This window comes from Cavia porcellus, unplaced genomic scaffold, assembly GCF_034190915.1.
Source record: "Cavia porcellus strain 051 isolate PalLab524CR breed Dunkin Hartley unplaced genomic scaffold, mCavPor4.1 scaffold_32, whole genome shotgun sequence".
Taxonomy (NCBI): domain Eukaryota; kingdom Metazoa; phylum Chordata; class Mammalia; order Rodentia; family Caviidae; genus Cavia; species Cavia porcellus.
In genome coordinates, this window is record NW_026947515.1 from 21,178,089 (window position 1) to 21,192,536 (window position 14,448).

A 14,448-nucleotide genomic window follows, 5' to 3' on the forward strand; every position below is an offset into this window, starting at 1 on the left:
TTACCCAGATTTGACACTAATTACAAGGGGGCAGTGTACCTCCCATGGGGACACTCGTGGGGAACAAGCTGGCCTCTGGGAACTCCCAGAGCACAGAGGAACAAGTTTAACAGCACCGGAGAAAACCATCAGAAAGACTTGGGACATTCCAAGCCTCTTCATCAATATGTGTCAAAAAAAACAAAAAGGAAAAGAAAGTAAAGAGCAAAAAGCAGGGACCTATTCTAGACAAAAAAAAAAAAAAAAAGACAAAGAAACAGAAAAATACAAAATGTGACCCCCTGTTGGATTCTGATTCAAAAGAAGACAAGGAGAAAAACTCCTGAGGATAATTGGAAATAATTGCTCGTAGATTAGATATCAGGTGATGTTATTGAACAATTAATTATTGACTATTTTGGGTGTGACAACAATGCTATGTAAGAAAATATCTTCTTTTCTCTCTTTCTCTCCTTTCTTCCTTTTTTCTTCTTTTCCTTCTCAATATGAAGTTGGAACTACAGACCTTGTGCATGCGAAGCTGGCCCTACGCGGTTGAACACACTTCCAGCCCAGAATGGCCATTTTTTTTAGTAGATGGGCACCGCGGAAGCATGCGGCTGTGTCATCAGATCTGCACATTCCTTTAAGTGCTTCCACAGGAAGGTAGCTTGATAGAGAAGGAGACGGACGTGGACAGATGGATCCTCAAATGTGAAAAGTTGCCGAGCCAGGGGGAGGTGTCACGGGCACTCATGATGGTTCCCTTTTAAGCTGGCTCTCACTTTTATAATTATTTCATAATAAAAATGATCAAGAGTGTGGGTGGTACTGCATATGTGTAATTCCAGCACTCTGGGAAGCTGGGATAAAATGATTCTAAGTTTGAGACCAGCTTGGGTAAATTAATGACTTAGGAAAACCCTATCTCAAAATAAAATATTTTTTTTTTTAAAAGGGCTGGAGATGTAGTTCAGGGCAAAGGCCCTGGGTTCAATCTCCTGTACAGAAAATCAATTAATTAATCAATCAATCAGTAAGATAAAAAATTTTTTTAAAGTTAAGGGAAATGTTTTAAAATAAAAAGAGAATCTAGGTCTTCCCGCAGAAAGTTGGGGATTTTCATTATAAAGAAACTACTGTTCCCTTCTTTGAATTGAGTTTTGCCAAAATAATGCTGTCTGACATTTCTCAGAAATGGGTGCCGATGGAGGGAACAACGAGATTAGCAACCTGGGAAACGGCACTTCTGAGTGGTCTATGTAAATCACACTGATGAAAATGAGGGCTTTCACTGCACTCCGAACAGTCGAAGAAATATCCTATTTTGGATACTCTTGTTTTTCTTTCCTTCGGTTTCTTACCTTCAGAACTGGCTCAGGGCCTCCATCAAAGGGGCCTGGCCTGGCCACGGGTCTTCGGGACGGCCATGCTGTAACACAGTGTGAGACAATGTCACAGGGAAACGTTAACCAACATTATTCTCTTCAATTAAACAGTTCCACTTATGTGACTCAAGCTCTTCAAAGAGACATGAAGAAAGTAAAATATATATTGAACCAACAGATGCAGGGCAATGCCTATATAACACAGTGAGTACGCTACAAATTCTTTCTATGAGCATTATTCTTAGTGAACATTTTATTTATTATTTTAATAATTATTATAATTAATTTAGGGCATGAGGGGTTGAATGCAGGACTTCAGCACTGAGCTATATTTCCAGCCCTGTTTTATTTTTTATTTTGGTCAGGGTCTCATGAAATCACTAAGTTACCTGGGCTGGCCTCAAATTTGTGATTCTCCTGCCTCAGCTTCCTGAGCGCTGGGGTTATAGGTGTGTAACACCGAGTCTGGCCAAAATGAGCAGTTTAAGATCTTGTTAAAAATGATCTGGCCTGAATGCCAAGATACATTAAATGAAAAAAAAACTGATGCAAAAAAGTCAGTGTGTTTAATTTGTATTAGCCAGCAATTGTGTAAAAAATTTATAGGGGGAAAGAGGGGAAATTTATTATCTGGTGACACTTAATACACACTTGAGTGCCTGGGCTTGGCCAGAAGGCTGCAAATGGTATCTCTAAAGTGTCTGGATGAGAGAAGCTTATTTCTCACTGTATTTCCTTTTATGCTGTTTGAATTTTTCCTTTATCATGTGTGCATTCTGTTTAATTTTATATACATAAGTGAACCAGCTCCTCAGCCCCAAGGTTCTAAAATTCACCTGTCACTTTGCCCGTGAAGCTGATAATTAGAAGAAACCTGCCTGCCCCTGGGGAATGGCTCAACAGGGGCTGGTTTCAGAATGAGATTTGGAAAGTGAAGATTGAGGCTCAGAAACCTCCAGCGCTGCTGGAGGAGGGTCTCACCAACAAGAGTCTAATAGTGGTCCCAGGAGTCAATAGTGATACAGGAGGGACCTGTTCCCTTCAACTCCCAGTGTCCAGCACTGGACTCAGCTGGGTTTGACTGTTCTCATCTCAGGCGGAGCACACGCTGGCTTTGAAACCCCAAAGTGTTCTGTGTGACCAGAGCACAGGTGTGGCTCCGGACAGCAAGGCCAGGCTGGCCAAGGCCAGTTCCATTTCTGGAAGGCACAGTCTGCTCAGCAGGTGGATATGAGTTTCTGACTGAGCAAACCCCATGGGCCAGGTGCCTACGAGAGAGCAAAGCCCCAGTCTGGAAGACAGGGGGACATAGTGCAGGCATTCAGAAGTGACACTTGCTCGGCTTGTCCCGTTTCAACAGGCAGGCCGTTCCTGGCAACGGAGTCTACTGGTCACCTCCTTCAAAACCCAGCGTGGTTCGGCTGCTTGTTATTGACACCATAGATGAAAATCTCCCCTATAGGGCTAAAGTCCTCTCAGAACACCATCCCTAGTTCTGGAGTGCTGGAAGAAGTCGCTGTCACTATGCCTGTCCCTCAGACTTCCCGGGCACTTCTTCCTAGGCATACGATTCTGGGAGCACAGAGTGGGAGTGCATGTGTGCATGTGCACCCACAATTAGCTTTTGGTGTTGTTTTGCTAACAGTGAAACACCATGCTATAAGCTACTTTTTTTCACTCTACAGCCCTCTGATGAGCTTGTAGACCACGTCACCCTCTTTAGTTGTTGTGTGTTCTACTCTTCACGGCCTGGGTCCCTGTTATCAGCCACCCTCTATGGATGGACATTTAGATTGTTCCTCGTCTCTTGTCATCAATAACAGGGCTTCTGAGATAGAGAATTTCTGGGGCACAGGGGAGGTGCATCACCTACATTTTAATAGGCCTGGCAGGCTGCCTTCCAAACTAGTGCTGCCCGATGACAGCCTCCAGTAGGAAGTAGATTCACTTTTCCGTAGATCACCTCCAGCACCGGATAGAACCACACTGTGAAACTTCGCCAGCTGGTGAACCAATCATACCTCCTCACCCCACCACTTGGTGCCAGTGATCAAACCTAGGACCTCACGGATGTCAGGCAAGCACGCCACCACTGAGCTATACCCCCAGCTCTTTCCTAGCTATTTTGAGTTGCACATTATTGTTTACAATAGTCACCCTACTATGCAACAAAACACCAGAATGTACTTACACATTCCGTGCAGTTAACTTAGTGCTTGTTGACCAACATGTATCCTTCCCCAGCCTCTGGTAGGCACCATTCTACCCTTGATCTCTCTAGATTCAATATGAGTCAGAACACATGGGGTTTTTGTCTTTCTGTCCCTGTCTTGTTTCGCTTAACATAGTGTCCTCCAGGTCTGTCCATGTGGACGCACATGACAGATTCCCTGCCTTATAAAGGCTGAAGAGTGTTCTGTGGTAGATACGTGCCACATTTTCCTTATCCAAATCTCCCGATGGACAGGCAGGTCAGTCCGTATCCAGACTATTGTGAATAGTGCTGTGATGGACCTGGAAGTCCATGCTGGGCTTCTCTCCCCTGGCGGGGAAAGCACCGAGAACCAAGCTACACTACAGGGTGCTAAGGCCTACAGTGTTAATTCTTGATGTCATTTGCGGAGAACTGAGTGTACCATGAACTTACTCTAAGAACTCTACTGTTGACGCCTTTCATTTTCACAGTGGCTTGTGGGACAGGTAATGTTCTATACCCATTTCACAGGACAGGACATGGAGGTACAGGACATTACCTACGTGAATTGCCATCAAACCTAGTGCAGACTCAAGACTCAGACTTAGGCTACCTGACTCTAGTCCCCAGTCTCTTCAGTGCTCTGATAGGGGTGAGGAGAAGGCTAAAGAAGGTCAGAGAATGAGCACCTAAAGGGAAGGGGCATCAGGGACAGGTTTGGGAGGCAGTGCTGCCTGCACTGAACCTTGCAGAAGGGACAGCAGGAGAGAGTCAGGCAATGAAGTAGGACAAGTTTGTCCAGGACCAGAGAAGAGCCCTAACCATGCAGATCTTAGGCTGGGTTTCCCAAGAGCTGGCCTGGCTTGGGGTGTATTGTGGGGCCGGAGAGATCAACCTGAAGTGGGCCAGGCGCCATCTGAAATTACCCAAACCACACAAAAGATGCCCGTCAGGGGCTAGGATGGGAGTGCGAGGATGCCCTGTGCAGGACAGTGGACAGGGCTGATGGGACCTGGTCAGAGCTGCACCAGGCTGCTCAACCAGGTTCCTGGGTCTGAGTGCGCAGGCGCAGAGGTGGGAGGCAGGCCAGTGATTTACATACTCCAGGTTGAGGGGAAAACCCAGGAAGCTCAGCCCAGGCACTAATCAAATCGCAGGCTAATAATAAACTCCCTGAGTAATGAGTGGTCTGGGCCAGAGCAGACGAAAGGCCGGAGCAGCAGGGGCTGGAGGTGTATTGTGAGTAGCAGGGTCAGGTGGGGAGGGAGCTCTGGGTTGCGGGTCTTACATGTGCAGAGTCCGAGCCTAGGCGCTTTGGGGTGTGGGTCTTGCTTTCCAGGAGGGGACCCAACACTGGAGGGTGCCACAGGCAGGATTGTTCCCACTGGATCATTTTAAAGCAAATCCTTAACATCAGGTGGTGTGGTTTATAGAACATCCAGATTCGTCTCTTAAAGTTTCTAAACAAGCCCCCAAACTAGCCATCCTTCCATTGCCACTATTAAATGTTACTCAGTAGCCGGTCAGTATCAATGCGTACCTGATTATCCTGTTAGTGTCTTTTTCAGTCGATTTAAGATTGGGATTCCAACATGCCCCACGTTAGATGTTTGGTTGCATGTTTTAACCCAGTCTGGTTCTTGTTTCATCTCGTTATTATTGTGTTTTTTGCTTGATGATTATTTGTTAAGGCAATGGGACCTTTTATCCTTTACCATTTCATCGGTGCATGTTTTAAAAGTATGCTCAAAGGCAGCAAAGGTCCCCTGGAAGACCCTGCTGCTTAGAAAGGAAAAAAGGGGTCTTGCCCCTCCCTGTGGGTAGAAACAAGGCCATGTGAGAAGGGGCCCAGTCTGGGCTCCCAGGCCCAGTCCCCCTTGGCCTGGTCTTGGAGCATGTTTTGTTTCTGATTTTCATCTGTGTCCTGCAACAACTTCCCCACACACATCCCAAGCCAAAGGCTCTTGTACTTGAAGTTTCTTAGAGAGCTGGACATGCTGTGACAGATGGTTCCTTGACACAGGGTGAACTCACCCTGGGTACCGGGACCAGGAGTTGGGAACCAGCCAGAGTTGTGACCTAGCACCCACAGAGGCTGCCTGGGGTCGTGGAATTGGCCAGCCAGGAAGGAAAGCATTCCCGCTCTAACTGCTCATAGACTGGCTCTGTGATGTTGGGGGAGACCTTTCCCTGGGCTGTGACATACAGAGCAGCTGCCGCCCTGTAGAAGTCCCTCAAAAAACACAAAAGCGCTTTGAACCTGTCAGACTCTCTTTTGAAGAATCACAAGTAAAGGTTTTGAGAAGGCCTGCAGTTTTAAAAATGCTTTGACTTTTACTTAATGGAAAATAATTTTATTTTACTATTTCTTACATTTTGATCAACATAACAGCAATATTTCTTCTTGCTTGTAGTTCTCATGAAACAATCAAAGCTAAAGCCTCTTCAAATTAAAGTAAAACAAAAATATAAAACCAATACAATGCAAATGAACCACAATAATGTAATTTAACATACAATGCTGTTTTGCTCAAATAGGAAAATGTTTTGCATAACAGCAATAAATTGCAGGCAAAGAGCTATAGTTTCAGGTCTCATTCTGTTCTTAAACTGTTGGAGTGTTTTTATTTAAGCATAATGGTGAGACCGTTTCACATAAACAATCTTATTATACTGATACTGAGAAATATGTGTCTTTGCTTCCTCTTTCAAGGTAATCAGAGCAGAGTAATAGCTCAACTTGTGATATGTCCGTTTTACAAAGGCACAGATTGATTGAAAAAAATAAAAATGCCTTTCTGCAAAAGTGAGCATTGAATCCAGTGCGTTTCAGATTTGGGTCAGAAATATTCTTTGCCCTTATCTTTTGGGGTGCTTGTTGCTGTTGAGCAGTTGCAAAGGACCCTGCAGAGGGAACCCAGCAAATCATGGTTCTGGCGTGGTTCAAGGCTTTTCTGAGTAATGTAAGTCACCGTCTGGCTGCGACTTTTTTTAACCCAGCGTTTTTTTGCTTTGGCCACAGAGGTCTTTCTTGGTGTATAGCGCCTGGTGACTAGCCAAGCGTGCCAGGAGGCCCAGCGGAGGGCTCTAAGAATCATCCCTCATAGTTGCTCTCTGGTTTAGGGTGCGGGGGATTGGCTCCCCTTGTGTCTGAGCCCTGCTGAAGCCAAGCATGAGCCCAGCTATGGACTCCATGAGCTGGAGAAATTCTTCCCTTCCTCCCTGTCCTCCAGTGGAGCTTCTTTCTCTAGCTCTGGTTCCCATGACTTCTGGGGATTTCCCGCCTCTCTCTGGGGCAGGATGGTGACTCTTAGAATCTTACAGAGGCCCAGGTGGGGGAAGGTGGAAAAGAACATTCTAGTCAGCCGAGGATGCTCCATGTGGTCAGTGGGGCCTCTCTGCACATTCAGTCCAGTGGCATTGGTGGCTCGCAGGCCATGAATGGGCCGTGGAGTCTCTCTGGGACTGCCCATGCCCATGTGCCATCAAACCTGCTGTCTGCCAAGCCATCAATAGATAGTGAATCCAAGGTAGGAGTTCGTTTCCTCTTTCTCATCTCTCCTTCCAATTAAAAAGATCTCTTTTTAATTTTGCTTGACCCTTTCATTTTAAAATTCTCTTTTGGATAGATGTGGTCATGCCGTTTGACACCCAGAAAGGATAGAAAGACATACAACAGGAAGTCCTCCTTCCCTCCTCACCCACATCTGCGCAGTCCTGCCTCCCCAGGACAAAGAGCATTATGAGACATAATTTGCATGTTTATCCATTTAAGGTGCACAATTCCATGTTTTTATATGTTTACTGAGCTATGCAGCCATAGCTACAATATAATTTCAGAACATTCTAAACCCCTAATAATAAGAGTTGTCACCCTTTACTTGGCCCACCCTTGCCCAAGATTACCACTCATCCTCCCATCACTGTAGTTTTCCCTGCTTGGGGCATTGCCTAGCAGTGGAATCAGGTGCCATGTGGCACATCGTGACTTGCTGTCCCCTTAGTGCAATGTTTTCAAGTATTTCCCATGTCACAGCATGTATCAGAGCACCATTCATTGTCATGGCTAAATAATATTCATTTATGGATATGTCATGCTTTATTTATCCATTTACTGATTGATGTACATTTTCTCTCTTCGACTCACTGGTAATGCTTCTGTGAACACGTGTATACAAAGACTGTGTCATCAGTAATGTGTGTATGTGTTTAGGGTGGTTGAGGATTAAAGTCAGGCCCTCACCTATGCTAGCCAAGCACTCTGCCATAGAACTGCATCTGTGGTACCTCCATTATCTCCTGAAATAGTTGCATAGTAATCTAGCAAGTAAGCGTGCTGTAGTTTATTCAAGTCAACCCCCCGCTGATAGGTGTTCAGGTTACTGTCAATCTTTGGTTCTTACATACATTGCTGCAATGTGTTCATCAATTGTGGTATAAATCTGGGTTTAGTCCTCGGGTCATGTGGCCCGGTGGTGCCCCATGAGGTCAGCCCCTTTTACCCTTCTTCCATAATGAGTGTGGGCACTGCTTTCCATATGGCTTTGCCAATAGAAGGTGTTATTAAACCTTTGGATTTGAAAAACACTGCTGGAGAAAGATGGTACCATGTGACTGCCCTTTCTGAATGAGAGCGCACGTCTTGGTGTGACACTTCTGTCCATAGACTGTCTCTTCAGTACCTGTGCCTATTTTTTTTTTAAGTAGGTGATCTTTCTCTGTTTATCCCTCATAGAAGAGTTGAAAGTGTTGTGTCCCCACTTTTCATATGTCTTTGGACTTTCCTTAAGGTACCTGTTTCCATGAAGGTTTTTGTTTGTTTGATTGCTTATTTTTTGCTATTTTATCAACCTTTTCTCCTATGGATTTTGGATTTAGGGTCATAGTTAAAGGCCTTTCGCACTCCAAGATTGTAAAGAAATCATCCAATGGTTTCTTCTCTATAACTTTTTATATTCTTATTTTTCTCACTTTTAACCCTTTGGCTGGGTTGTTTCTTTCATCTGGGAGAAATTATTTCCCTGTGTGTTTCTGCCTAGTCACTTTCTTCTGAGTTTGGAAAGCCACAGCCAGGATTCCTGATTTCTTGTCCCCAGCGCCCCCCTCTGCAGTGCTGCTTGGATGGAGGAGGCACAGCGGGAGAGGAGGATGCTACCCTGTCACTGCGATCCATTCAGTTTGCACACAGGATAGCTATGTGCAAGGGGGTCATTCAGCTAGGAGCACCTCGTGTGTGCCTGTATTTGGGACCGCACCAGATTCAGGGATAAATAAAACAGAGGAAAGTAGAATATTCACAATACACACAAACATCAAGATTATACTTGTTAGTGGGTTACCATGTGATGCTTTGACACATGTATAAATTATGTATTTAAATCAAATTGTAGACATGTCTATCTTCTCATACATTTGTTTCATTATTCTTTCTTTCTTTCTTTCTTTCTTTCTTTCTTTCTTTCTTTCTTTCTTTCTTTCTTCCTTAGAGACAGGGTCTCATTGTGCAGTTCAGGCTGGCTTTAGCTCACTTTGCAGCCCAGGCTGGTCTTGAACTCACAACAATCCTCCTGCCTCAGCCTCCCTAGCACTGGAATTACAGGTGTGTGTTAACATGCCTGGCTTCAAACACTTACTTCTTTATGGTGACAACTTTCAAAATTCTTTCTGTAGCTTGTGGAAATGTAAAGTATGTTGTTATTATCTATGCCCATTCTCCTCTGTCTTGCTCCTACCTAACTGTAAGAATACTGTCATTAATATTATAATTCCTTTATATTATTATAAAATAATTATCAGCCTGTTATATTTTATACAACATATGTGTGAATAGCCAACCATAGTAACACCAGGCCGTGAGTCAGCTACACACACGTGACGGAAACCTATCCAGGGAAGCCAGAGATGCTACTCACAGGTGAGAGAACTGAGGCCTCGTGTGGTTCAGGCCCTTTGCCAAGATGACCCCGCCATTTTGTTCCTGCCACAGACATTTTTCTGCTGCAGGCAGCCTGACGTTTGATGGTGGTTCTCAGAACGAGCTAACCAGCGGCAGAAATCAGAGCAGGTAGAAATGGTTGTCCTGTTTTATAAACCGAAAACTGAGAGTGACTCAAATGGTTATCTCAGGACCTAAACAAGCTTTTCTGACTTTAGACCCAGGGCCAGTAGCTCACACCCCTGAGAAAAGTTAGTGTCAAACAGAAATGGGACAGCCAGGGCAGGTCCCAGGCTATTTACAGTATTTCAGAAGGATCCAGTGAGAAGTCATAGAACAACTACCAGAAACAAAAAGCCATCTTTTCCTCCTGCCTCACCTCCCACCCCACCTCCTCTTTCCCCTCCTCCTTCACAAACAACCAAAAAAGCAACATTAAAGACCTAAGTTGGTCCTCCTGCACCCAGGTCTCCACGACAGCCTCCTCCTGACCAGCCTGCCCCCTACTGGTGGCAGCCATCCGGGAGCCCCTGGCCCAAGTTCGCAGTTAGTATTTGGTTTAAAAGTAAGAGGAAGAATTTTTCCTATCTGTGAAAACTATTGTTCTTTCTCTTCAAGTCCAGCTTCAGGTTTTCATGGCCAAGGTGTCTCCTCACAGACTCCACTGCTTACCATCCAGAGATGAGGGGACCTGGCTTTAGGCCTTTTGGCAGGAATTAGCTGTTTTTTTTAAAAAAAAAACTTTCTTGATCTAAGTCTAGGCCAGCACAGGACTCTATATTGTGGGGAGTGGTGATATTAATAGTGGCAATAGCTGAGGAGGCCAGGCTTTCCTATATGCCCAGTGCTGTGCTGAGCCCTTGCCGTGCACATAATGCTCACAAAAACTCTACGATGTGAGCCATAGCATCCTGCTTTTTCAGGTGACGACATGGGGCCTCAGGGAGGAGAGGTTATGGCGGTATCAGTATTGTCCACCTCTGAGCCACACACGTACCTTTTATTACCTTTCTTTCTTATTGGTCTCTTTGGTTTCCTTGGTGTTGATAATGTCTATGTTTTCTGTGCACATCATTGACTCCTTTCCAGCTCTCTTGCCCACTGGTCACATAACCTTCTCCTCCAACATTTCTATGTGTCGTTGTGACCTCGCTCGCTTTCACTTAGCTGGAAGAGGGCATTCCAGCCCTATAAGCAGCTCTTCTTTGGACCTCCTTCACCTCCCTGCTGTTTTTTTTTTTTTTTTTTTTTTTTTTTTTCCAGTACCGGGGATCGAACTCACGACTGCCTGCTTGCAAGGCAGATGCTTATGCCGCTGAGCTAAATCCCCAGCCCCCTCCCTGCTGTTTTTCCTCATCTGCTCCTCATGGTGCTGCTTATTCCTGGATTTGATGGAGCACAAGCCCAGGATCACCAAGATCTGGTAAATCTGCCTATGTGTTTGTCCACTCCATGCTTGATCGGTACCACCCAGGGCTCTAGATTGAAGGTAATGTTGTTCCGAATTTAAAGGCTCTAATTTCTCTATCCTTGCCAGTTTGCTTCTCTGTGGTAAAATGCACATAACAAATGGTACCATTTAATCACCATTAAGTGTATAATTCAGTGATGTTAAGCACATGCACAACTGCCACTGCTTTGTTTTCTCACCGTATGCATTTGCCTATCCTTCTTCCTTCCTGTACATGGACTTATGCAGTGTCAGTCTTTGAGGTCCGTCACGTTGGAGAACACATCACGACCTCACTCATTTCAGCAGCCGAGGAGCATGCCTTTGCACACCCCAACAGATCTTGCTCATCCACCGTCTCCTGCTCGGCTGCCGACGCTTCCTCTGTGACTGCTGTGCACAGTGCTGCCCTGAGCACTGGTGGGCAGCAGGAGTCTGTTTCTACCCCAGCGTTCAGATCTTTTGGATATTTGCTTAAGAGTGAAACTGCTGGGCCTCCTGCTAGTTCTAAGTTTAATTTTTGATGAATTGCCCAGCCATTTTTCACAGAGGCTACCTCATTATCCATTTTCATGAGCAATATACAAAAAGGCACGAATTTCTCCGCAGCCCCAATGTTTGTTTGTTTGTTTGGTATTTTTTGTTTTGTTTTTTTTTTTTTTTGTCTTTTTCCTTTTTACCGGTACCAGGGATCGAACTCACGACTGCCTGCTTGCAAGGCAGGCGCTTATGCCGCTGAGCTAAATCCCCCGCCCCTCCAATGTTTGTTTTTTATGCATTTTTTATAACAGCCACCTCAGTGAACATGAAATGGTGTCTCGTGGTTTTGCATGCTTTTCTTTAATGACAAATGAAGTTGAACATTCCCTTTTATGTATCTGGAGAAATGTTGATTCAAGTCTTGCCAATTTTTACTTGTTTTTCTGTTGCTGAGTGTTAGAAGTTTTTGTTTTTACATATTTTAAGTATTAACCCCTTAGCAAATGTAGAATTTACAAATATTTGCTCTTATTTTGTGAGTTGTCTTTTTACTCTCTTCAATAGTGTCTTTCGATACGTAAAACTTTTTAATTTTGAGGAAACTGTTTATCTAATTTTTTTCTTTTGTTGTCAGTGCCTTTGGTGTCACTGGCAAATTTACTGTGTAATGTTTCCCTATTGTTGTCTTTTAAAGTTTTTATACTTTTATTCTTCTGTCTTAGGTCAGTTTTGAGTTATTTTTTATGTTATGGTGTGAATTTTGTGGATGCAAAACATGAGGACCTGCTGCTTCCCATGACACCTCAGGCCATCTTTTTTTAGTCTTTTGCATGTGGATGTGTTGTACATGTGTTTAATATCACTGAATTATACACTTATGGTGATAACTTTATTTGTTGAAAAGACTATCTTTCAACCATTGGTAGTCTTGTCAAAAATCATTTGATCATCTATGTGAAGGTTATTTCTGGACTCAGTATTCTATTCCACTGGCATATATGTCTGTCTTTATGACACCATACTGTTTTGATAACTTAAGCTTTGTAGTAAGTTTTGCACTCAGGAAGTTTGATCCTCCAACTTTGCTCTTCGTAAGATTGTTTGGCTTCTTACAGTCTCTTACAATTCCATTTGAATTTTAAGATCATTTTTCTTTAACAACCTCACGATTTTGTTAGAAAGTAAATTTGTATAGTATTGACTTCTTAACAATAGTTGTCAAACTCATGAACACAAGATGTGTTGAGGTCCTTTTAGTTTCTTTTAGAAATGTTTTTATAGATTTAGGAGTATGCTTCTTTTTCCTCATTGGTTAAATGTATTCCTAAATAGTTTATTACATTTTATACTATTGTAAGTGGGTTTTCTTGATTTGCTTTTAGGATTGCTTGTTGCAAGACTATAAAAATTCAATTGATTTAGTGTGCTGATTTTATATCCTACAACTTAGCTGAGTTTTTTTAAATTAGCACTAATAGTTCTATGTGTGTGCACATGTGTATAGATTTTAGGTTTTTTTTTTTTTTTTAAAAACATAGGATCATATCATCTGTGGGCAGAGATAATTCACTTCCTCCTTTCCAGTTTGGATACCTTTCTGTTTTCTTGTCTGAGTGCTGGCGAGTGCTTCTTCCAGGGCTATGCTAAATGGTAATCGTCTTCCTCATCTCAGTGTGAGCAGCTCTCAGTCTTTCCGCGCTGAGTGTGCTGCTGGCTGTGGTTTTTTTTTTTTTCATATATGGCCTTCTTCTTGCTAGGGGAGCTTTTCTGTTCCTAGTTTATTTTTTCTAATCATGAAAAGATGTTGGATTTTGGTGGGCTTGTCGTTTGTTTGTTTGGGGTCTTTTTGAGGCAGGGTTTCATTGTATGGTTCAGCCGGCCTTGAGCTCACTTTGCAGACCAGACTGGCCTTGAACTCACAGCAATCCTCCTACCTCAGCCTCCCGAGTGCTGGGACTACTGGCATGTGCCACTATGCCCAGCTAAATGTTGGATTTTGTCCAGTGTTTTTTCTGCCATCAATTGAGATGGATCATATGGTTTTTCTCATCATTCTTTAATGTGATGCATTATATTGATTGGTTTTTGAATAGTGAATTATCTCACTGGGGTGAGATCATGTCTCATTGTGGTTTTCATTTGCATTTTCCTGATAGTTTGTTACACTGAGCATCTTTTTATATATCTGTTAGCTATTTGTATGTCTTTCTAAAGTTTTTTAGACAGGGTCTCACTGAGTCGCCTAGGCTGGGCTCAGACTTGCAATCCTCCTGCCTCAGTCTCTCAGAGTGCTGTGATTATAGGCATGAACCACCACATCTGGGTTTGCATGTCTTTTTTTTTTGATACTGGGAATCAAAATCATGACCTCATGGTTGTCAGGCAGGCCCTGTGCTGCTGAGCCAAATCCCTGGATTTGTATGTCTTTTTAAAAGAAATGTCTGTTCAAAACTTTTGCCTATTTCTAGTAAGATTTTTTATATTGATATGTTTAAGTTCTTTGTATATTCTGTATATGAGTACTTGTAACATTTTTTTCCCATCCTGTAGGTTGTCTCTATACTATGTTATGTAGAAGCTTTTTCTTTTCTTTTTTTGTCTTTTTGAGACAGGGTCTTGCTGTGCAGTTCAGGCTGGCTTTGAGCTCACTTTGTAGCCCAGGCTGGTCTCGAACTTGCAATGATCCTCCTGCCTCAGCCTCCCGAGTGCTGGGATTACAGGCATGAGCCACCATGCCCGGCGTAGAAGCTTTTTCATTGGATGCAATCCTCTGTCTATTTTTGCTTCTCTTGTCTATACTCCTGAGATTCTATCGGAAAAACACTTGTTTAAATCAATGTTCTGAAGTATTTCTGCTGTATTTTTGTCTAATAGTTTTACAGGTTTTGGTTTTCCACTTTATTCTGTAATGCATTTGGGGTTGATTTTTATAACTGGTGAAAGTCAATGTTGTAGTCAGGGGTTTCAAGGAGAACAGTTACATACAAGACACAAACTGCTGGGTTCTCCATTGCACCTTTGG

At 43.4% G+C, this 14,448-nt stretch overlaps 1 protein-coding gene across 1 annotated transcript in view; it reads left to right on the forward strand.

Annotated features, from left to right (window-relative positions):
- Positions 1-4,685: 4,685 nt before the first annotated feature.
- The window catches only part of Tnfrsf13b (TNF receptor superfamily member 13B), a 29,345-nt gene continuing 19,582 nt past the window's right edge, over positions 4,686-14,448 (forward strand). Inside the window, exon 1 of the mRNA XM_063242247.1 lies at positions 4,686-4,800. The gene's annotated coding sequence lies outside the window, so the exon portion shown is untranslated. The remainder of the gene's footprint in view (positions 4,801-14,448) is intronic.